The sequence below is a fragment of the Trichechus manatus genome, unplaced genomic scaffold (genome assembly GCF_000243295.1).
Source record: "Trichechus manatus latirostris isolate Lorelei unplaced genomic scaffold, TriManLat1.0 scaffold00183, whole genome shotgun sequence".
Taxonomy (NCBI): Eukaryota; Metazoa; Chordata; class Mammalia; order Sirenia; family Trichechidae; genus Trichechus; species Trichechus manatus.
In genome coordinates, this window is record NW_004444119.1 from 2,521,018 (window position 1) to 2,546,682 (window position 25,665).

Below are 25,665 nucleotides of genomic sequence, written 5' to 3' on the forward strand. Positions count from 1 at the left end.
CCATGGTATTTTCAATGGCCTCATATGCATGCGAAAGCTGGACAATGAATAAGAAAGACGGAAAAAGAATTGATGGCTTTGAATTATGGTGCTGGTGAAGAATACTGAATATATCATGGTCTGTCAAAAGAACAAACAAATTTGTCTTGGAAGAAGTACACCCCAGAATGGTCCTTAGAAGTGAGGATAGTGAGACTTTGTCTCACTTACTCTGGACATGTTATCGGAAGGGACCAGTCCCTGGAGAAGGACATCATGCTTGGTAAAGTACAGGGTCAGTGAAAAAGACGAAGACCCTCAATAAGATGGACTGACACAGTGGCTGCAACAATGGGCTCAAACATAGCAACGATTGTGAGGATGGCACAGGACCAGGCAGTGTTTCGTTCTGTTATGCATGGGGTCACTATGAGTTGGAATTGACCTGACGGCACCTAACAACAATAACAGTCTCCACATAGTAATAATGATGCCAACGTAAATTGTATTTATTAGTTTTCTTTTTGGATGATGAAAATGTTCTAACTTCAGTTATAGTGATGATTTTACAACTCTGCAAACAGAGTAAAAAACACTGAATTGTACAAACAGGTGAAATTTGTGGTATATATATTATATCAGTAAAGCTATAAAAAATATCATACTTGACTAATCTATTTTGCAAAGTATATCAAGTATAAAATGTGGCATGTAGGTGAACTTGGTGGTTGGAGGTAGAGGAGTCTGATTAAATAAAATCATTTCATAAGAGATGTAACAGATGCTTCCATATTACTGGAAAATAGGAAAATCCATCCATGTGATGATCTAGGAATCTGCCCAAGATAATGACTCTTGATTGTCTTAACTTCCCCCAACCTTCCTTATTTTCACTAAATGGCATTTTGATCTACTTCATCATCAAGGTTACTGCTAAGCCTTAAGAAATTCACTGATTTTTACTTATTAAGTGTCTAGTATGTACCAGGCACTTTTCAAGGTGCCTTGGGAAAACAGTAAACAAACAAAACCCAAAGATCCCTGCCCTAAGCAGAGCTAGCAAGCAAAAACTAATAAACAATAAACATACAAATGTTTATTGTAAATGATCTAGCATGTTAGAACATGATAAATGTTCTGGGGGAAGGAGAGCAGGAGAAGGAAAACCAGGGTGCTGAGACAGGGAAGGCTGCAGTATTAGTTAAATCATGTGATCAGGGTAGGTGTCGCTGAGAAGGTGGCATTTGACTTAAAGGAGATGAGGGATTCACCCAAGCAGTTGTGTGGGTGAAGAACACTCTGGTGAATCATTGAGAGCATGCTCTGAATAGTCAAGGGCCAGTAAAGGAGCTTGTGTGCCTAGGGCAGAGTGAGGGAGGTGGGGAGCACTAGGAGACAAGGTCACAGAGGGAACTGGGTGTCAGATCACTAAAGGCCTGGAGACCACTGTAGGGACAGTGGCTCTTCTCAAAGAGTGAAACCTGGAAACATAAAACAGCACTCTGAGCAGAGGGGTGACATGGCCTGCAGTGATGAAACTAGGCGGTAGCGGGTCAGGGATAGAAGGAGGCACCAGAGACTAGAGACAGCTGCAGTAATCCCGGAGAATGATGACAGTGCCAGATTCAGGGCTACCAATACAAACAATGAATAGTAGTTGGGTTCTGAATTTTTTCTTGGGGGGGGGGGGAAGGGGTCGGGGAGGGACAAATCTGCTGCAAAAAACTTCTTTATAGCTTGTTTCTTTTTAATAGTGGATTTTATTTTGTTGTTGCAGTTGTTGAGACTATACACAGCAAAACGTATACCAAATTCAAGTTTTCCACGTGTAAAATTCAGTGACATTGACTACATTTGTCGAACCGTACAACCACTCTCACCCTCCTTTTCTGAGTTATTCCTCCCCCATTAACATAAACTAACTGCCTCCTAAAATTCCTATGCAGTCTTTCAAGTTGCTGCAGTCAATCTGACCCCATATAGATAGATTTTAAAAGACGATAATGCTTAAGGCAAACATTCTTTACTAGTTAAGCTAAACTATTGTTTAGTTTTAAGAAGATTTCAGGGGGTATTTTTTGGTTTAAGATTTAAAGATTAAAGCTTAAAAGTGGCCATCCAAGGCACAACCACTGCAGCCAATAGAGGAAGAAGAAGATTCAGGAATAGGAGGAAGATATGGAATGTGTGGCTAATTGCCTCCATGAACAACTGCTTCCTTTGCCATGAGATCAGAACTGGATGGTGAGCAGATACCAATACTGCACATTTTGATCAAAGATTCTATAGAAGAATCCTGATCAAAAGGGGAGAAATACATATCAGAATTAGAATTTTTCATAGACTGTAAACTTTCTAGAGCAATGGAGGATGCATGAACCCCTAAATACTGCCATAAGGTTTGAATGTATTTTAAAGATAGAGCTAACTTAAATACTTCATTTTTTGATATCTACTTATTAATATTCGAAATCCAATGGGGTATCCCCAGGCAGGTTCAAAACTCATCTGTCAGTTTATCATACTATGGTGGCTTGCCGTGTTGCTGTGATGCTGGAAGCTACGCCTCCAGTATTTCTAAAGCATCGGGGACAGGTTTCATCATAGCTTCCAGACTAAGACAGACTAGGAAGAAGGACCTGGTGGTCTGTTTCTGAAAAAATTGGCCAGTGAAAACCTTATGAATAGCATCAGAACACTGTCTGATATAGTGCTGGAAGATGAGCCCCTAAGGCTGGAAGGCACTCAAAAGATGACTGAGGAAGAACTGCCTCCTCAAAGTAGAGTCACCCTTAATGATGTGGATGGAGTCAAGCTTTCAGGACCTTCATCTCCTGATGTGCTATGACTCAAAATGAGAAGAAACAGCTACAAATATCCATTAATAATCGGAACATGGAATGCACAAAGTATGAATCTAGGAAAATTGGAAGCCAGCAAAAATGTAACGGAACGCATAAAGATCAGTATAGTAGGCATTAGTGAGCTGAAATGGACTGGTACTGGCCATTATGAATAGGACAATCATATGGTCTACTATGCCAGAAATGATAAACTGAAGACGACTGGTGTCAAATTCATTGTCAAAACGAACATTTCAAGATCTATCCTGAAGCACAACACTGTGAGTGATAGAATAATAATATCCATATGCCTACAAGGAAAAACAGTTAGTACAACTATTATTTAAACTTACACACCAACCACTAATGCCAAAGATGAGGAAATTGAAGATTTTTACCAACATTTGCAGTCTGAAATTGGTCAAGCACGCAATCAAATGCACTGATAATTATTGGTGTTTGGAATGTGAAAGCTAGAAACAAAGAAGAAGGATCTGAAGTTGGAAAATACGGCCTTGGTGATAGAAATGACACCGGAGATTGCGTGATAGAATTTTGCAAGACCAATGGCTTATTCATGGCAAATAACTTTTCAACAACATAAACGGTGACTATACACGCGAACCTTACCAGATAGAATACACAGGAATCAAACTGACTACATCTGCAGAAAGAGACAATGAAGAAGCTCAATATCATCGGTCAGAACAAGGCTAGGGGCTGACTACGGAACTGAGCATCAATCGCTCATATGCAAGTTCAAGCTGAAGTTGAAGAAAATTAAAACAAGTCCAGGAAAGCCAATGTATGACCTTGAGTATATTCCACCTGAATTTAGAGACCATCTCAAGAACAGGTTTGATGCAGTGAACACCAATGACCGAAGACCAGACAAGTTGTGGGATGACATCAAGGACATCATACATGAAGAAAGCAAAAGGTAATTAAAAAGAGGGAAAAGAAAGAAAACACCAAAATGGATATCAAAGAGACTCTGAAACGTGATCTTGAGTGTAGAGTAGCTAAAGCAAATGGAAGAAATGATGACATAAAAGAATTGAACAGGAGATTCCAAAGGGTAGTTCAAGAAGACAAAGTAAAATATTATAATTAAATGTGCAAAGATCTGGAGTTAGAAAACCAAAAGGGCAGAACAAGCTGTCATGGATTGAATTGTGTCCCCCCAAAAATGTGTATATCAATTTGGCTAGGCCATGATTCCCAGAATTGTGTGGCTGGCCTCCACTTTGTGACTGTAATTTTATGTTAAAGAGGATTAGGGTGGGACTGTAATACCACCCTTACCCAGGTCACATCCCTGATCCAATGTAAAGGGAGTTTCCCTGGGGTATGGCCTGCACCACCTTTTCTCTCTCAAGAGATAAAAGGAAAGAGAAGCAAGCAGAGAGTTGGGGACCTCATACCATCAACAAAGCAGTGCTGGGAGCAGAGCGTGTCCTTTGGACTGGGGTCCCTGCGCAGAGAAGCTCCCAGTCCGGGGGAACACCGAAGAGAAGAAGGCTGACAGAGAGAAAAAGCTTTTCCCTGGAGCTGATGCCCTGAATTTGGACTTTTAGCCTATTTTAACTGTGAGAAAATAAACTTCTCTTTGTTAAAACCATCCACTTGTGGTATTTCTGTTATAGCAGCACTAGATGACTAAGACACACACTCAGCACTTTTCAAGCTGAAAGAACTGCAGAAAAAACTCAAGCCTCGAGCTGTGATTTTTAAGAGTTTTATGGGCAAAATACTGAACAATCACAAAAGAAGATGGAAAGAATACACATAGTCACTGTACCAAAAAGAACTGGTTGACGTTCAACCATTTCAGGAGGTAACATATGATCAAGAACCAGTGATACTGAAGAAAGAAGTCCAAGCTGCACTGAAGGCACTGGAGAAAAACAAGCCTCCAGGAATTGACAGACTACCAACTGAAATGTTTCAACAAATGGATGCAGGGCTGAAGGTGTCAAGAAATTTGGAACAAAACTACCTGGGCAATCTAACTGGAAAATATCCATATTTTTGCCCATTCCAAAGAAAGGTGATCCAACAGAATGCAGAATTGTCAAACAATATCACTAATATCACATGCAAGTAAAGTTCTGCTGACTGTAACTCAAAAACAGTTGCAGCAGTACATCCACAAGAAACTGCCAGAAACTCAAACCAAATTCAAGAAGAGGATGTGGAACAAGGGATACCATTGCTGATGTCAGATGGATCTTGGCTGAAAGCAGAGAATACCAGAAAAAGGTGTACCTGTGTTTTATTGACTATGCTAAGGCATTCAACCATGTGGACCATAACAAATTATGGATAACATTGCAAAGAATGGGAATTCCAGAATACTTAATTGTGCTCATACAGAACCTATATATAGACCAAGAGGCAGCTGTTCAAACAAAACAAGGGGATACTTCATGGTTTAAAATCAAGAAGGATGTGCATCAAGGTTGTATCCTTTCACCATATTATTCAATCTGTATGCTGAGCAAATAATCTGAGAAACTGGACTATACAAAGAAGAACGTGGCATCAGAATTGGTGGAAGGCTCATTAACAACCTGTGATATGCAGACGACACAACTTGCTTCCTGAAAGTGAAGAGGACTTGAAGCACTTATTGATGAAGTTCAAAGACTACAGCCTTACGTATGGGTTACACCTCAACATAAAGAAAACAGAAATCCTCACAACTGGATCGATAAGCAACATCATGATAAACGGAGACAAATACTGAAGTTGTCAAGGATTTCATTTTATTTAGATTCACAATCAACACCCATGGAAGCAGCAGTCAAGAAATCAAATGATGCGCTGCACTGGGCAAATCTGCTGCAAAAGACCTCTTTAAAGTGCTGAAAAGCAAAGATGTCACTTTGAGGACTAAGGTGCGCCTGACCCAAGCCATGATGTTTTCAATCACCTCATGTGCTCGCGAAACCTGGACCATGAATAAGGAAGACCAAAGAAGAACTGATGGCTTTGAATTATGGTGCTGGCCAAGAATACTGAATATACCATGGACTGCCAGAGGAATGAACAAATCTGTCTTGGAAGAAGTACAGCCAGAATGCTCCTTAGAAGGGAGGATAGCAAGACTTTGTCTCACTTACTTTGGACATGTTATCAGAATGGACCAGTCGCTGGAACAAGACATCATGCTTGGTAGACGATCAGTAAGAAAGAGGAAGACACTCAAGGAGATGGGCTGACACAGTGGCTGCAACAAAGGGCTTAAACATAGCAACAATGGTGAGGATAGCAAAGGACTGGGCAGTGTTTTGTTCTGTTGTACCTAGGGTCTCTATGAGTCGGAACGGGCTCTATGGCATCTAACAACAACAACACTTATTGAGACTTAATTCTGAATTCATCCTACTAAAGCCATGATAGCAGAGTATATTACATGCCATATTCACTTAAAAAATAGGTAATATACAACTGAACCAGCAATAATAAACTTTCTACTAACATTAAAACTGTGACTTTGTCTGTAATAAATGGCTAATTTGAAGATAAGGAAAAAAGCTAACAAAAATTCCATGGCTATGGCAAATTCAGAAGTTATTCTTACAGTGAAAAAGTATACGCATAAAAATTTTTAAACTGATTAAATAGTTTTTTTTCAACATTAAAATTAACTGAACTGGCCAAGGAAATGTAAACTTGTAGTCAAAGCATGTTGGGTCCAAAGGCCATAAAGACAACAAGGAGGGTACCACCTGATATGTTCTGCTGTGTTAGTGGTACTTTTCCCAGGTAGATTCAAAAGGTAAAACTCTTAAACAACTCAAGTTAGAATTCACTTGAAGTTAAATAATTAAACAAATATGCTACTCATAAAAGCTTATTATAAAGTTAGCTACGCCTTAATTTTTCTTGCACTGTGAATAAACCTAGTCCATTCACATTATTTGTTGTTTTTTCAAATCGTTATGCAAAACTTAAGTTTACAATATGCAAATTATCAAGAAAAACTGTCTTTAAAGGACTACATTCTTCCCCTGCTGAAACTGTTTTCGAATTTAAAAGTCACATGAGTGTCTAGGAATAATGGGACGACAGATACGAAACATGTCGTTTGTCCAGGCATTTCAATATAATATTTTACAAGTATTCATCTTTTTAAAAATTTATATCCTAAGAATTAATGAAATATTATCACGAAGTTATGTTTTATATTTCAATCTTGAAATTTAATCTAAGAAACTAAATATACAGTGAAGGAATGCTTCTCCTGAGCTCTTGTTAAAATACAAATTACAGAATATATACAAATTTCCCAATGCCTTGAGAGGAGGAAAAAAAACCCTCATTTTTTCTTTTTGGCAAGTTTTGAAATCTATGAAAATGTCTACAAAACTTCTCATGTACTATTAATCTGCAGTGCTCCAAAATAATTATTTAACATCTTTTATGATCCAGATGTTATAGAAACTAGCTAAAAGCAGTAGACTAAGTTTTGAACAAACTAGTGTATGATATCACAGAAAACATTACAGCACCAATCACCATAGTTCTATGATTTCCACTACAAAAATATCAAAGCAAAATAGCTGTCAAAGGCATAAATTAAATCAATTTCATATTGAACAGAAAATTATTTCCTATTTTCCAAAGGCACTGATTTGGAGTGATCTTAAACCTCTGGAAAAGAATTCCTCAATTTTCAAAAATTCTGAAGCCTAATTACAAGTAATTATAGCTTTTCATTTTCAACATGATGAAATAATTTGATTCTTTTTACAAGAGGTCTGGTTTAGCTCAAAATAGACAAGTGCTTCTGCACTGAGTTAGTATACAAAGACAATAAGGATCATACTCAGTAGAAAATCAAGGCTACATGTTGGCCATAAATCATAAATGCTATATTCAAGCAAAAAATTGTTTGTATATTCTACAAATGCCATTTATTTATTCACACAAGTTAGGCAAAGTAAACAGTTCACTGTTAGACTTGGCTTTAAATTAAGAACAGTAGGAGAGAGAAGGAAAAAAAGGACTGCTTAGTTATTTCAAAATTCAGATGTACAGTGCTCTTCAGAGGGAAAAAAAAGAAATTAAAACCTTTTCAATACTGTTTAGTCAAAGAATCCAAACACAAACCACCACACAGCAAATGATACTAAATGTTAGTTTCAAATGTTTAATCCCAGATCAAATAGCTAGTTGTTCCAGAATAATCCTATTTCTCTGAGAAAAGAAATAGAATTCTAACCATACAATATATTCTCAGTTGCAAAAGAAAATTATAAAATAATTAACAAAATCAAAAAGGCCTTTGACAGCTATAAATACCTTTGCCCTGCAAAATTTGCAATGCTGCGCCTTTCCCACCATTTGCTGATGACTCACATTTCCAGTGATTTGTTATACGCTGTTAGAACAAAACCTCCATAAAACTGCTTTCTACCTTGACCTCACCCACCTGGTTACAATTACACCTTCAGAAAACTAAACCAGTACTTTAGCAAGGAGGGACTAACAAAAGCTAACCAATCAACAAGCAAAAATACAAATTACAGCCCCAGCACTACCCACTCAAAAATCCGAAAAAGAACCCACCATCCACTTCTTCAATGCCCTTACACACCCAAGTGTGCACATACACACACACACCACACCACGAGCATCAGCACAACCATAACAAGAACACAACAGAGCACAGATCATCCAGTTACAAAATGCTCCTGTTAACACAACAGTCTTCTAGTAAATGCCATTCGACTTTGTCTCACGTACTTTGTTATCGGGGGGACCAGGTTCCTGAAGAAGGACATCATGCTTGGTAAAGTAGAGCGCCAGCGAAAAAAAGGAAGACCCTCAACAAGATGGACTGACACAGTGGCTGCAACAATGGACTCAAGCATAGCAAAAATTGTGAGGATGGTGCAGGACCGGGCAGTGTTTCATTCTGTTGTACACAGGGTCGCAATGAGTCGCAAACGACTCGACAGCACCTAACAACAGCCATTAGAAACAAGACTAAAGTGGCCTTTTTTAACCTATTACAATCCAAACACACTTTATATAGAAAAACAGTAGAGCCATTGTAATATGTGAGGTCATGATAATACAGTTCTAATGGCACATCAAATAAGAAAACCCATTTGGCGAGAGTCCAAGACGGGATCATAATCTACCAAATTCTCAGTTACTGTTAAGTTTTGACCGAAAAAAAAGAGGCCTTGATCATTTCCAGTTGATAAGCTACTTTTATTCTGAAACGTCCTAAAGCATCTTACAGAACTATATTAGGCTAGAAACATCAAACCAGGCAATTCCAGAGTTGTGTGACCATACTAAAAAGGACTATCAACAACCCACTCCATCCCATTTGGAAAAAGAATGATATAGATGGTGCTCCTGTGAAACTAAAGTTACAGCCCATACCACAGGAATACAGAAACCAAAAAAGAAAAATATCAGAGCTCCCTTCTGACAACACCTATAGAACATGCACGACTCCCTTGATTTTCTGACCACACTTTTTAAGAGTCGGGCTAATTGTTCCTTTAGGTTGTTCAGTATTTTGTGTAAAGCTGAGTATCACATCTAAGAATCGTTAGGCAAGCTCCAAATAAAAGATACGCACAAATTAAAAGGTATCTTTCAGTTTACTGCCTCCTTCCCATCTTCTGTCGTAAAACCTTAGTGTTGTCATTCCTGATAAAAGAAACTTGGGAAGAATATTTTCAGAATTTGCATTATAATATGAATAAGAGGGGACTCATAAACTTAGATGCATTTCCTCTGTTGGTGTATATGGCAGCTGGTAAAAGTATTTGAACTTATTACAGTGTCACAGCCACCAAAAGAAGAAATGCATCTGGGATTATGAGTCCTCTTTATCTCCTATAGGGTCACTATGAGTTGGAATTGACTTGACGGCAACAGGTTTGGTTTTTTTTTCTGTATCTACATTGTGATTAGATCTAGGGAGCCAGGACACGTCCTTCCTCAGTGGGAGTAAAGCATAAAAGAACCACAAAACATGCCCTGTAAAGAACCACTGAGAGTTAGAAATGGTCAGTCTAAAAAGAGGTTAGAGCGCATGATAACCAACTTCAAATATTTAAAGGATTATCTCATGGAAGAGGAATTGTGCTTGTTCTGTGTGATTCCTAAGTGTACACACTAGAAGATTTATGATTAGGAGATGCAAAGAAGCAAATTTCCATAAAGGCTTGTAACAAATAATCAAAAAATAGAATGGACTGCCTTAAGAGGTGGTAAATTCCCAACCCTGCAAAAACTAAGCAGATACTTTAGGATATTGAAAAGGGATTATGCAACCATTAAAAGAAACTTCTGTGGTCCCTTCCAACCTTGCCATTCTTTATTAAAGCATGCAATAAACAGGCACTTTCTGAATGGCCACTGCATGCCAGGGACTGCTCCAATTATTGGAGACACAAATAAGAATAAGAACCAGAGCTCCTTCCTGTAAAACGGTATTTGCTTACACAGCAGATACGTACACTATAAAATACGTACACTAAAAGATAACAGAATCACACTGACTGGGCAGTAAGAACTGCCCCATAGTTTCCAAGGAGCATCTGGTGGATTCGAACTGCCGACCTTTTGGTTAGGAGCCATAGCTCTTAACCACTACGCCACCAGGGTTTCCCTGAAATATGATAAGACATCCTTACATAAATGTTGAGTAGATGAAACATATGGGCCTAGAGCTCAGACAAGAAGGCAGGACTATTAGCATGATTTTATGAATCAGCACTTCTAGGTGGTAATTAAAAGACTTTAAAAGACTAGAAGTAGAATTAATTTCTCCTGTATCCATGGTTCTAATGTGATTTTTAGTCAACCAGTTAACAAGGTAGTTAAAAAGATTTATTTTAGGTAACAATATGATAAAGTGTACTTTCTTACTGACTGATAGCCACGTAGATTATTTCCTCATTTCATATTCTATCCATCTTTCTCCTTAACTTTACATACATATGCTTAAAAGTTTTCTCTCAAGCATTTTTCAGTGGGTACATTTCACTATATATTCACTATACCGTCTTGCAAACTCCAATTTTTTAAAATTATTATTCCTATTCAAAATCATATTGTCTACCACTTTGCGGATGTACATAATATTTAGATCCACATTATTTTATAGTCACCCAACTCCCCATCCACCAAGAGAAAAGCAAGAAACTTTCTAATCTTAACAATCGAAAAACTGTATTTCATAATTAGGTCAAATTTCTGAAATACTGAAATGCATGTAAGTTCAAATTGCATGAGAGCTTTTGCTGATGTCCCACTGAAAACAGCTAAAAATGCTAGTCCAGATATGAAATATGTGTGATTGAAGGCACTGAAGAGTTAACAAAAAAGGTGAAGAGATACATGGCCAGGATCTTAGAAAAAGAGAGTATCCCGAAGATAAACCCATGAAGATAAAACTGGCATTTAGGACTGCTTTTTCACCGGGCATATCTGCCAGTTCAGCAGTGGATGGCTTAGACGGTGAGTGGACAGCCACCAGAACCTAAGGGCCTGGAGTCCAAGGCAGTGGTAGGGAGAGAGAAGTGGGGAGAGAAGGATACCTAATTTGTATTAGAATGAAACCCAAAGAGCTGTACTCTAGAAGTGAACAGGCTCCAGAGTACTGTAGCACAGCTTCAAATCTTACTAATCCATGCACTTGAGATGATCCTGGATTGCTAGTGCCCCCAGATACTTGGCAGAAGCTAATATAAATCCTCTTTGGAGGAAAATATCATTGCCTTAGGACTCAAGTTATTTCTACTAATAGTTCTGCTAATAAAATGTACAGTACTTTATAAAAATAACCGACACAAGAAGAAAGGGAAAACAGCAATGAAAACCAACAGAAACAGCAGGTAGCAGAAACAGACCCAAAGAAGCTCCAATATTGGAGCTATTAGAAACTTTAAAATAATGATACCTACAAAGTTCAAGGACAGGGATTGGTAAACTCTATCTGCAATGGATAAATAATAAATAGTTTAGCCTTTGCAAGCTATAAGGACTCTGTCACAACTACTCAGTTCTGTAACTGTAGCAAAAAAGCAGCCATACGTATTCATAAATGAATAAGCATAGCTTTGTTTCAACACAAACTTATTTACCAATTGAAAAAGGCAAATAGGCCAGATTTTGCCAGTGGGGCAAAGTTTTCCAACCACAGTTCAAGGAGATCAAAGGAAGAATGGGAATTTCAACATAAAATTGTAAACTATAAATAAGAAACAAATGGTAACTTTAAAATAATCCAAATTAAGAGCTCAATGGTTGGCTGTAAGAGCAAGTCAGACACAGCTGAAGAGAAAATGAGAGATCCGGAAGATAGAACAAAATAAAATATTCAGGACAAAAGACAGAGAGATACATATCTTTCTCAACAGAGATTCAAGAAGCCCTATAAATCAAAGGATAAAGAAAAGAAATCAATACTTAGGTATATCTTAATGAAGCTGCAGAAAAACCAAAGACAAAAGAAGAAAACATAAGTAGAGAAAAAAGACACGTTATCTTCAAAGATGCAACAATTATACTGACAGCTATCTTTTCAACAGAAAAGTAAGACTACAAAGAATGTTATCTTTAAATTGCTGAAAGAAAATAACAACCAAAACTCTATTTCCTGGCCCCCAGACACCCTTTTAACTCAGTACTGAAGTCACTCCTGAGGTTCACCCTTCAGCCAAAGATTAGTCAGGTCTACAGCACAAACAATAACACATATGAAGAATTAGCTTTAAAGTTCATATATACAAGACTAACTGGGCACATGAGCCCGAAAACAAAGACAAGAAGGCAGGAAAGGACAAGAAAACTGGACAAATGGAAACAGGGAACGAGGGTGAAGAAGGGGAGAGTGCTGGCACATCACGGGGTTGGCAACCAATGCCACAAACAATTTGTGTATTAAATGTTTAATGAGAAACTAATTTGCTCTGTAAAATTTCACCTAAAGCACAACGAAAAAATTTTTTTAATTCTATTTCCAGCGAACTTAATATTCAAAATGAAGGCTGAATGAAAGAAAAACACTATCAAACAAAAGATGATAATTCATCACCGGCAGATATATACCAGTCAAAACACAACAGGGTATTTTTCAGGCAGAAGGAATATTATCATAAAACTCTCAGAGATATACAGGGAATGAAAAGATAAATATGTGGATAAAATTACATGTATTACCTGTATAAAACAACAGTCTTGTCCAGGGTTCCAAGATAGCGGGGGGACGACATATCAGGGAGAGGAGGAGAAGGAGTAGACTGTGTTCGCCTTGTTCACCCTTCACCTCACCTATGCCTTGTGAGGGTCCATTTAGCTGAACTGTGGAGAAGTGTCGGGCATGAGGCCTGTTTCTTGGATAAACGATGCCTCTTCAGACTACGCCACAGCCAGCAGCTCAAGTCACCTAATGTCTGTGTCCTCCTTTGAGGGCTTGTCTTTAAACAATTACAAAGAGAAGTCAAAACTTTTGAGAATTCTAGTCTGACGCTCACAATGGCTTGTCGAGGTACTGGTTTTAGGTATCAACTTTTAAGAGTCGAGGAAAGGCAGTGCAAGCCATTTCAATGACAACATGCGGAACTTCCAATAGGAGGGGTGGTGTTTTACAATTGCTATAGGCCAAGAAGCAGCCATGGTGTCTTCACTGCATATGCATGTGAAATCTTGGTTTTTATTCCTAAAGACATGACTTCATAAATATTACTCCTATTGTTGTCAACAAAGCATTTAAGAACCATTGAGGAAGGAGTGTTTTCCGAATTTTTTCTCTGGACACATTCTGGTAGATCAAGAAAGTTATCATCAGAAACTGCAGAGGGAGTCTCAGTGGCTTGGAACAAAGTCCCAGAGACAATAGTGAGTCATTCTTTTAAGAAATGCCATATCACACATACTCTTGATGGCAAAGAGGACAACAGTATATGGAAAACACAGCTTTCAAAATTCTATGTTGAAAGTGATTCAGAAGTGGGGGACCTTGAATATCAAGAAGTTTTCGAAATAAATTTACTTATATATTTTATTTAAATGTATGCAGAAGTATGATATCTAAGTAGGTCTAAAACAACTATTTTAATACACAAAAATTAAAATTTTGATAAGAAAAATTAAAACAATAAGGTTTAAAGTTTTAAACATCTATACGTTTAAAATGCCTATAGGATTAAAATGGTTGACTAGTCAGGAGGGAAGTAAATGGAATTAAAGTGTTCCAGGTCACTGCATTGTCTGGAAAAAGGGTAAAACACCACTTAATATTAAACTCTGATGTATGTTGTAATCTCTAGAGAAGCTATTAAAACAAAAGTAAGAAGGGGTATAACTTCAAAGCTAAAGAAGGTAGTGGGGACTATCCCAGAAAAGGAAAGAACAAAGAAGACAATATGGAAGACAAATAGAAACTGTCTTCCCCTTTTTTATATGTCCTTTAACCCTCTGCTTTATATTACATTTATTTTGTCCCTATTTTCTGTATTATGCTGGGCACATGTCTGTGTTCTTTCCAATGTCTGAACATAGAAAAAATGCATTAATTGACTAAAAAATAGCAAGTGAAAGCCCACAATGCAGGAGGGCAATGCTTAAGAGGCTAGGATACAAAACTATTCAAAGTTCTTGCTCTTAGGGACTCCAAGTCAAGTCGGAGAAGGCTGACAATAAACAAGTAAATAAACACACAAAAAGCTTCAGTGATAACATGAAGAAAACTAAGGAGGGTAAGCGACTAGTAGATGGCCAAGTGGAGGCGAGCGAACTGACACCAGAATGGCAACAAAAAGCCAGCCAAGACCCGGGGAAAGAGCATTAGAGGCAGAGAAAAGAGCAAGGACAAGTTCACCCCAGGGAGAAACATGCTGGGCAAGCCAAATAAAGGATTCTGGTTAGACCCCATAAGTTTGAAATGCCTTCCATACGTTCAAGTGAACATTTCAAATAACCAATAAAATGCGCAAGTCTGGTGCTCAAAGGAAAAATCAGGGTTAGAGATACCAATTAAGTAACTAGGCATCAGGTGGTTTTTAAAACCATAGTATTAAAGGAGATCACCCAAAGAGAGACTGCAGATCAGAGGCTGGCAGATTACCACCATAAGGCCAAATCCGGTCCACCCTGTTTTTGTAAACACGGCCACACTCATCATTTACATATTGTCTATGGCTGCTTGGCACTTCAATGGCAGGGCTGAGAAGTTGTGACAGATACCACATGGTCCACAAAGCTTAAAACGTGTATAACTGATCCTTTACAGAAAAAGTGTACTGATCCCCGGTATGAACAGACAAGAGAACAGATCCCAGAGCCAAGCCTTGGGGCAGCCCAACATTGACAAGTCACGTATAGGTGTGGGGGAGCAAAGGGAGTATGAGAAGGAGTAGAAAGTAAGAAAACAAAAGAGTGAGGTGATAAACAAAACAAAATCTCAAAAAAAAAAAAACAGGAAACTGTGGTGTCACAGAAGCCAAAAAACAAGGATTTCTAGGACTAAGTGAGCAGCCATGTTGAATACTGACCTCTGAGTCTGGCAGCATGAAGATCATTACTGGTAATGCATTAAGAATAGCTAGTAAACCAACTCAGGGGAGTGGTTGCTGATCTGTGATTTGTTCATCTCCATGGTGTAAACACTCTCCATCTCAAGCTACCAACAATGTATCAACTAACTTACAAAATTACTGAATATCTAACAACAGGCTGCCAGGAGTCACAGCAAGCCAGCACACTCTTGGTTCCAGGGGAGTAGTAGGCAAAGGGCCTAGACAAGAACATATTTAAAAGCGGCGAGACAGTGAAGACAGCATCTACACAAAGGCAAAAAAAACAGTCTGAGATTCCCCAGAAATATAAAAGTTAGTTGAATCCACATACAAGTGATACAAAGCAGTAAAAATTAAGATAATTGCAGAATATATCATAGCTAGTTCTTCATTAAACTCATGTTTCGGGAGGATTTCAGCTTCTGTGAGGACTGCTTATACCTTTAGAATTATAGGTACATATTTTTAGACTACACTAATAGCTTCCTTAAATGGTAGGTCAGAGGGCACTGATGACATATGTAAATATTTAGAACCATGTATTTCAACTAACAATTTACCTATGGATGCTATTATAGAACTTTAAGTAAATAACAATGAATCGTAGATACAAAGGTGAATATAAAATACAAGGATATTTAAATTACAATGAAACAAGGAGGTGGGTCTTTCTTTCATCCTCAGGCTTTTTACAGGAAAGCAGACCCTCTAATAAATACCTACTGACTTTCGAAGGTACCAGCGAAATGTGTGAGTAGTCTATCTGGGAAGAGCACACCGCCTGTGGTGGGCAGGGTAATGGGCCCCCAGAGACGGCCATGTCCACATCCCAGAACTTATGTGTGATTGAAGCAGGACAATACCGGATTATCCGGTGTCCCCACATAATCACAAGCATGCTTTGTAAGTGAAAGAGGGAGGCAGGAGGGTCAAAGTCAGAGAGAGATCTGAAGATGCTACTCTGCTGGCTCTGAACGCTGAGGAGGGAACCCAAGAGCCAAGGGATGCTGGTGACCTCTACAAACTCAAAAGGCAAGGAAAAGGACTCTCCCCAGAGCTCCAGAAGAAACCAGTCCTGCCGACAACACCCTGATTTTAGCCCAGAGAAGCCCATTCTGAACTTCTTACCTCCAGAACTGTAGGATAATAAATCAGTGTTGTTTAAAGCCACGAAGTGTGTGGTCATTTGATCCAGCAGCCACAGGAAACTCATACAGGAGCCCCATGGGCTGCTCTCACAACCACCAATGCAGAAACAGAGCCTTTGCTTACTGTCCACGACCTAATATAGGCAACACTGGGAGGAATTTGACTGAGGTCATGTGAAGAGACAGCACCCATCCCAGTACCAGCCCTAAGAGACTCTCAGTAAAGGATAACTTTGTTCCTTCTGCTCATATCCTTCCAAAGCAAGAACAACCAAAAATAATACTAATTGGAAGGAAGGATTATTGCTGTTGTGTGCCAGTGAGTCAATTCCATAAGTATCCAGAATAATTTCTTTCTTACTATCCTCATACCAGAATCTAAGAGGTCCAAAAAAACAATAATAATAATAATAATGTGAAACGAGCATGAGTTAAACATCTGTGTATTTTCATTTCCTTAGCTTCTAGGTAGTTGTAGGCTCATTAAAATGATCAATTATATAAGTGTTCAGTACTTCCAAGTTGAGATATACTGAAATTAGCAGAACAACCCATTAAAGTATGAACTCCTAGAATGGATATTATTCCTTTTACAGTGCTCATGAACCAGGCTGCTCCAAAAAATAGGAACAGAGAAGTTCACTACAATGAATAAAGCAAGTATTTTGGTAAATCTATGCTTCAGTGGGTTTCTGAAAATCTAGTAAATAAAATGATTAAAATAACACATCATACAAGAAAACAGTTGTTCTTTCACAGCTTAAGGTTTGTAAAGCATGGTTTGATTCTATCAATGACAAAGTAACTCCCTAAAATTAAAACGGGCACCTTTGGAGGTGTATAAACTGTAACAGTCTCCCAGTACTCCACATAATAATCAATGTTATAAGTATGTGTTCTTAATGTACTTGATCTATTACCACAGAACAGGAAAAAGTTTGCGCATGCCTCGTCAAGACAATCTTAGGTGAGAAGACATACACATACACACACACACACACACACACACACACACACACACACAAATGAATATGGGCTAAGAGCATGAGCTTTGCAATTAGAGTTGAATTCTGGCTCCAATCACTTACAACCACACTAGATAAAGTCACCTAACCTAAGTCCCGGTTCCCATTTTTCTAATCTGGAGGTAATAATGCCTACCTTATGGGCTGCTGTAAGGATTAAGTACAATAATACATGTAAATGGTAAGGATACTATCTGACATGGGAGTGTTCAATAAAAGTAACGGCTACTGTTGTTGTTATTGCTATTATAAGCTGGCTATCATTAAAAGCACTCTACCTGGAAATTAGCTGAATAGCTATTATTTTTATTCTGTCAATAAAGCTAAATGTACTATAGAAAACTGGAGGGTCAGTTAAAATTGGCAGAATGTTAGTTAGACAATAGAATGCACAAAAGGAAGGCACTTAGCTTCCACAGGAAAGGATTAACATGGCAAAGCACTGGTCAAGTTGCCACCAACGACGGACTGCAAGCTATAGACAGGCGAGGAAAGTGACGAAGATCACAGGCAGAGCAGCAGAGCAAACACACCAACCAAACAAGAACAACCATGATGAGGAGCTGGACTCAGAGAGAGCAAGCAGGAATGGTGAAAGCATCCACAGAAATGGTCAATGACCACATAGGAGGGATAAAGGAAAAAAGAATGAGGAAACCGCCAAGCTTTCTGACCTACAAGATGAGAGACAGCAGCCCACAAGAGCAGCAGTGGGAAGGTTAGGATGAGACACAGGTTAGGGAGATGATGACCTAAGATGACTTCGCAGTGAGAAGGGAGCATCTCGCAGAAATATTCTGCAAGTGACTGAAATTAGGGAACTATGTAACCAAAACCAAAACCAAACTCCTTGCCATCAAGCCGATTACCATTCATAGTGACCCTACAGGATAGAGCAGAACTGCCCCATAGAGTTTCTAAGGCTGTAATCTTTATGAAAGCAGGCTGCCACATCTTTCTCCCGTGGAGCCAACTTCTTGGATAGCAGCTGAGCTCTTAACCACTGCACCACCAGGCCTCCTCAGAAACTATACAGAGCTCAGGAGAAACATAAGAAGTGAGGTTTCCACCTAAGATTCAGCATCCCTATGGATTTTGTTCCCAAATTTACAAGATTTCATTCACATCAACAGCCAACGTTTAGAGCACTCACTTCATACTTGAGACTACAAACAAGTCTGAAAAGAAAGACTTGCAGTTTATCTATTAAAAGAAATTCACCAGGCATTGTCAGATAGAAAGTTAGGACACATAGTCTAAAACTCAAGGAACTACTAAAAGAACTGCTGTGATCTGAAAGGAGCAGAAATCATCAAAGAAAAAAGCTAATTACAACTTGGACTTTTACATATGAATGAAACGATACAGCCTTCATCCTTATAATCACTGAGAAAATAGTATTTTGAAAACATGACTACAAATAATAATGGGTATATTTAGAAGGAAGAAAACAACCTCTGAGTTTAAAAACAAAATTTAGTTAAACAATCCACATAAAAAGGGAAACTATAGAAAAGTCAATGAGGAGAGAAGAAAATTATTTGATAATTGCTTTTAAAAAACTCTAAACTTACCTAAACTCCAAACTATTAAAGCAAATCTCCTTACAATACTTAAAATTGTCCACTTAACAGAGCCAAAGGTATGTATTTGTCCATGGCTAGAATCCATAGAATCAAGCTCACATACATCTGTGGAGAAAACAAACTGAATCTCACACTGCAATGGAAGTTGACCACCGGACCTTTTGCTGGTAAGTCACACGTTACCTACCCTAAGAGCACCCGATGGTAGTGCTCTACCCACTAGCCTTCACAGACTCAGTCTGCTCACCTCTCCTATTCAAAGACATAACTACCTACTCTATTTCTTGGAGATCCTCTATTTTGCTACAAAAATTAAACATAGACTACCATTCTCTCCCTTTTTTAAACCCTTTTGCTGACAACCCTAAAAACCTTAGGTTCTTTTCACTTTCACTGAAAAGGAGAGGCAGGAAAAATGAAACACATGGCTGAGGAAACCTTAGGAAGTTCTCAGTCTCTGCTCATAGTTTATAGCTCCTGGCTCCCTGAGATCACGACCCCGGAAGCTCCGGTATCCCTGCTTCTAGTTTATCATGCCTGGCTTCCTCATGAGATCGCAACCCTGCAAGCTCTGATGTCCCTCTGCTCTCCTCTTCTGCACCTCTTCATCCTTCCCTTATGAGCCCTGGTAGCTCAACAGTTAAGCGCTCAGCTGCTAACTGAAAAGTTGATGGTTTGAATTCACCCAGAAGCTCAGTGGGAGAAAGACCTGGCAATCTGCTACCGTAAAGATTACAGCACAGAAAACCCTATGGGGCAGTTCTACTCTGTTACACGGGGTCGCTGTGAGTCGGAATCAACTCAAGGGCACCCAACAACAATTTCCTTCCCTTAGCTGCTTAAAATTTTACAAGTATTGAAGCACAGTTATTACTCGGCTAAACAATCCACACAAGAGTAACTATTCCAAAAGATCCAGTTCACCACAAGGAAATTCCCTTCTACATTCCTGAGTCCTTGTGTCTTACACTGAAGAGGACATGTGGCCATACACATTGTATACACCTCTGTGCATACTGGTGGTCCTTACACTCTCCTTTCCTACTTCTATTATCACTTTTGAGAGATGCACAAGTATATCCAGGAGTCAGGTAAAGAGTCAGCAATCACAGCCCTGCCTCAGATCTCAGAGAATTATCAGCAATGAGGGCAGGCCAGGGATAGCTCACTGTGCGCGCAATGTGTGGTCGGTGCTGTGCCACTATATAACAAAATTAAAACAGTATTTAATCTTCATAAGAGAAGAAGTTGGTTTTTAATCACATTTCAGAAACTAAAGCTTATTTTTAAATTCATTCCTCTTTAGAACATATGTAATTATTTTTCAATTTGAAAATTAATATCCAGGGGACTTCTAGTTTATGAGGCAAGTTGAGCATACACATCTAATTTTACTCCTTCTGAAAACACACTAAAACTACAATAAAATTTTTTTTTTTAACCACAAATCCACAAGGACATGAATAATAAGAGACCACAGCAACATAACTTTGGAAGCTGGAAAGCAGATAGATAAGTACTATTAGCCTTAGCAGTCCTAAGGAAACCAAATTTCACACCAGCAGTGAAGTAAGCTGAGAACCAGCCCAACTTTCCACCACAGAATGCTCAAAGGCTCAATGGCAGCCTCTGGTCCCTATGAGCTACTAAGGCCCCTTGCTCACCTGAGCGATCCTGGGGGTTCACTCTCTATTAAATGTAAAACAGCCCAGACCGAAGAATGCTGGGCCACATGAGCAACTGGATGCTGCTCCCTCAGGCTCCCACCCCCTATAGCCTTCCACCCCCACTCAGCTTCCAAAACCCTGACAACCACACAGCAGACTGGAACCTAATTTATTGCTTATCATTTGCTTGGCAAAGGTCTAGATTGTTTATATACACTATATTGTTTATTTCTTGAAACTACCTCCAATTTGCAGAGGTGAAAACTGATGCTTGTTGTTAGTTGCTGTCAACTCAATTCCAACTTACAGTGACACAATGTATGCAGCGCAGAATTGCTCCATAGGATTTTCATGGCTGTGACCTTTTGGAAGCAGATCGCTGGGCCTGTCTTCTAAGGCGCCTCTGAGTGGTTTTGAACCGCCAACCTTTCAGCTAGTAGTTGACCACTTAACCATTTATGCCACCCATCTCTGGTGAAATAAAGTGGCTAGGATCATGTAATTGGAAATTGGCATTCTGGATTCAAACCTAGGTTCAATGATTCCAGTCTCCTGAGCTTTCCCCATTAAGACTGAAATTACACATCCAACCAACCTGACTACTTTCTGTGATCGAGAACCCTAACTTCCATCCTAATGTTCTTATACTGCACAGCAACCCACATGTACACTATGAAAAAGCTAACATATGGTGACTCTGCCTAGGAACCACAATTTCTCACCAACAAGGGAGGTAACAAATGCTAAAAATAATAATAAAATAATAAAGAGCTAGAGGGGCAGCAGAGGGGAAAGGATTTCATACACCAAATATCAGCATTAAAAAAAAAAGGCTATTTTCCCAGTATAGTCAGTCTTGTTTAAAAAAAAAAAAAAAAAAAAAACACGACCACTAGATTTAAAAACTCAGTTTTTTTAAGTGACTCACACTACTAAGTGTTCTGTGTGTGAGAATGTACTTTCTTTTGAAAGACTGTGATGATAATAGATAATTATTATTTTTCAAATGTTACTCATTGGAAAAACGAAGTTTGTAACCTGATGTAGGTCCCCAAAATTATCATCTGTAACACTGTCTGTGAAACACCGAAGTCCATGACTAGCTGAACGGAGCCAACTTGCCCTCATGAACTTTCTTGGAACAAACATAACACATTCTCTCCACAAATTTTCCCAGTTATCGACACTTTGCAGTGTAATATTTTTGTTGTTGTTGTTGTGGTTAGTTCCGCAGAGTCAGCTCCAATTCACGTCGACTTTACGTACAACAGAACAAAATGTCACCTGGTGCTGCACCATCTTCAAGATCACTGGTATATTTGAGGCCATCCTTATGACTATTGCATCAATCCATCTCACTGAGGGTTTTCCTCATTGTTGCTGACCCTCTACCAACCATGATGTACTTCTGTACTTTCCTAAGACATGTTCACCTCCTTTTATGCTAATCTGAAATCTGTGTTTCTCTAAACTTCCAGCATCTGGCCGTAGTTCGGCCCTCTGGAGAGTTACATTTAGTGGGTAACTTCTTTGTGGTTAGGATGGGTTATGACAGACCTTCAAATACTACGAGATGCAGTTATGATGTGCCACTTCCTCTGTGCCTGATCCCTGAAGTCTTCTCTAGGTAATACATCCCTGTATCTCTCTACTATTCTTCGTAAGGTGTGCTTTCTAGATCTTTCAGCCTCCTATCACCCTTGCTGGTGTGGTTTCTAGCTAGCCAGAGTTGTTATTACATTCTAAGAATTGGTTAAATTATTTTAGGTATTATCTGACTAGAGCAAATGCAGCAGACTTTTAAACTTCTGATATATTATCCTAAATGCTCACCTCGCTATTGGCAAAATCTCCCAGTTCACCTTCATATGATGTGCTGTATTAGGCCAGGACTCACATTCTATTCTTATGTATTTAATTTTTTTTTTTAAATTTAAATGTAGTAATTTACATTTCATCTCTCCTTAGTTTGGGCCTAATTTTTTAAAAATAGTTTTAAATCACGATGACCATCTACCCTTTGATCTATCCCTCACAGTTACTGCCATCAAAAAATTTGATACGCTTGCCTTTTATGTCTTTATTCCAGCTGTTGATAAAACTTTTACTAAAAAGGAACCACTAATTTAGGTAACTTCCAACTTATAAGTATTACTTGATTTGAGATGTGATACATATAATTAAGCCCTACTTAGGGACGATTGCCTAAAAAGTAACTTTCTACATACAATCCCATTATGATACCCCATTAATTGTAAATCAAGTAAAACTAGACTGTTTTTTAGAGGTCAAAATAGATGCTATGATGGACACGTGTGCTACCAAAAAATGCTCTACCCAAATGCACGTTTTCACCACGTAAGTCTCACTAGCTGAATATGCAGCGCTTCCATCTGCCTTCCACAAACAATACGAGAATGTAGATGTTACAGAAATACAGTTGCAATCCACTTGGCAGTTTGATGCAGCGTACTCACACATGACAACACATTGATTTTACTTCTACCTCCATGCAGACATCTATGTAAAGAAATCCATTAGGCAGACAGTTCTCATCTCTATTGACTGACAGAGTGACAATTGAATACTTTTCACCTTCTAAAGTGACTGACAGTTAGACACTTAAACAAGCCTTCAAGTTGCAATAATAGTATGAAACACTTTCAATTATCTGAATCAAACAAATCCATGATCCTACTGGCTGAATGCATTTTTCTGTCTGCTGCTATGCCTGGCTTGGTTTACACTATTATTTGGATAATTTTGTTCCTATTACAAGAATGTTTTTCTCAAAGAGTGAGCTCCTTTTATAAATGATGATTTATTTTTTTAAATGTTAAGAGGTTCCTATAAACACTTCAAACATGGGTAAATGCAGAGCCTAGCCAAAATCTACTTATTTCTCCTGATGCTTATGAACTTCTCCAAACCTAATGCTATATTTTCTGTAGTAGTCAGCTCTTGCACTGCAATATCTGTTACTGTATGAAGATTCCATGAAGATAAGGGGTAGCGTAATGGTAACAGACTGACTAAAATGCAAAAAGCACTTACAATATCTAGTTACGTGTTTTAGATTTCTACCCTTACAGATCTCATCACTTCTTTAAATAGCTGGGGTAAAATTTAACAGGTTAAAGCCCTTTTCCCAGTTACAATCTAAATGTGTATAATCATTAACAAAAAATCTTTTGGGAGCAGCACACAGCAAAGAGAAAAAAGGTTTTTGCAAAATCAGTGAATGAATAGGGATCAAAGAACAATAAATGTGCTCCCCAAAACTGCAAAAAGACTGGATGGCATATTGCTTTGCTGCATTCCAGATGATCACGCTGAGGAAGAAGACACCCTTATGATTCAAGCACACCCACTGCACAGCTGGCAAGCAGGCAAGCTCAGAGGGCACCCTCAGCACCGTCTGGGCTGCCAGGAACAAAAGGAAAAGTCCACCAAGAACTTATTCATAAAAATATGGCTACCAAGTGGGAAGGGTGGTTCTTTTAAATCAAACAGCAACATCAAAAATGGCCAAAGTACTTACGAGCCAAATTCAGTGCAGGTAAAAAGAGCTAAAAATAAAAACGTTTCCTCACATTTTCCCCAAATAGTTGCCTCCGTAATGACATACAGAAGCTCTGTAACTTTGAATATTTAGTTAACTTTTTTCTTCTCTAAAATACTTTTTATCTGAATATGGAGGCAGGTAGCAGTAACCGTAAAATAATCTCATCTTTTTAAATTTACCCCAACTTTTCAAAATAAGCAGCAATCACGGCTTTGCCTAAAAATCATGCTTTTCCTCTGTTGCCTAGGGGCTTAACACATCTCCTAGCATTTGTTAGATGTCCAATATACACTTAGTAAAATCTTTTTCTATGTAGTAAAAGGCATCTGCAACTTTTAGGACTTAGAAAACTGCAATTTTTCTAAGAAAGTGCCTCTTTGTCCTTCACCAGAGAAGAGACAGGTCTCTTAGCCAGGAGCCTGTACCATTTTCCAGACCCCAAGAAACTGCCGTGCTAGCTACTCAGTTTGTCCCACCCAATGGACAAACATTAACAAAAAAAAAAATTGTGCTTTTGAGAAAGCAAGTAACTTGGGAATGTGGGAAACGCTTGATCAGAATTTCAAGAGATGCAGTTAATTAATATAAAAAATTATACTTCTCACTAAAATCACATTTGGCATTTCTACTAAAATATGAAAACCAAGGAAGAGCTTTTTAAAATGACCAGTTTGTGATCAAATATAAAAAAGAAGTAAGTACGGCATTTTTGATTATTAAGGGGCTTGGCCTTTTTTCTTAAAGTCAGGGTACTAAGCTTACAGCCTCGTAGAAGTCAATACTATTTGAAGGTGCCAATATAGAATTTACTGTGTGCACAACATAAAATGACTCTGGGAGGAGAGGCGAGCTGTTGCAGGCTATACAGCAAATTGATTTTCTGAAAAGGAATGCTGCCTGTATTTAACCTAAAAGTGTAACCCTGCTGTACTACATGGGAAGGGATCATGCATATTGATTTCTTTATTACAGTTCTTCTTGTGATCAGTAAACATTCACAAAACACTCTATCTCCAAGAAAATCGTTTTGTAAAAAAATTTACTATGTAGATACTGGATTTTCACATGAATTCAATAATATCTGCTGGTAGCAGAGAATAGTATGAAACAATTTATTTCTTAACTTTCAGCTGCCTTTCTTCAGTCTCTCAAACAAATGTACCTTACTGGTAAATCTACACAAGCTATCTGTTTCATCATTATATTAATTATGAGAAAATGAAGTTCCTAAAAAAGGCGATTATTTTAATATTTCAAATTAAAACAGGTGAAGAAAGATACATTGCTCTTTCAAC

At 38.4% G+C, this 25,665-nt stretch overlaps 1 protein-coding gene across 2 annotated transcripts in view; it reads right to left on the reverse strand.

Annotated features, from left to right (window-relative positions):
* Positions 1–25,665, reverse strand: part of ZNF407 (zinc finger protein 407) — a 480,440-nt gene that overhangs the window by 389,880 nt on the left and 64,895 nt on the right. The window lies entirely within an intron of this gene.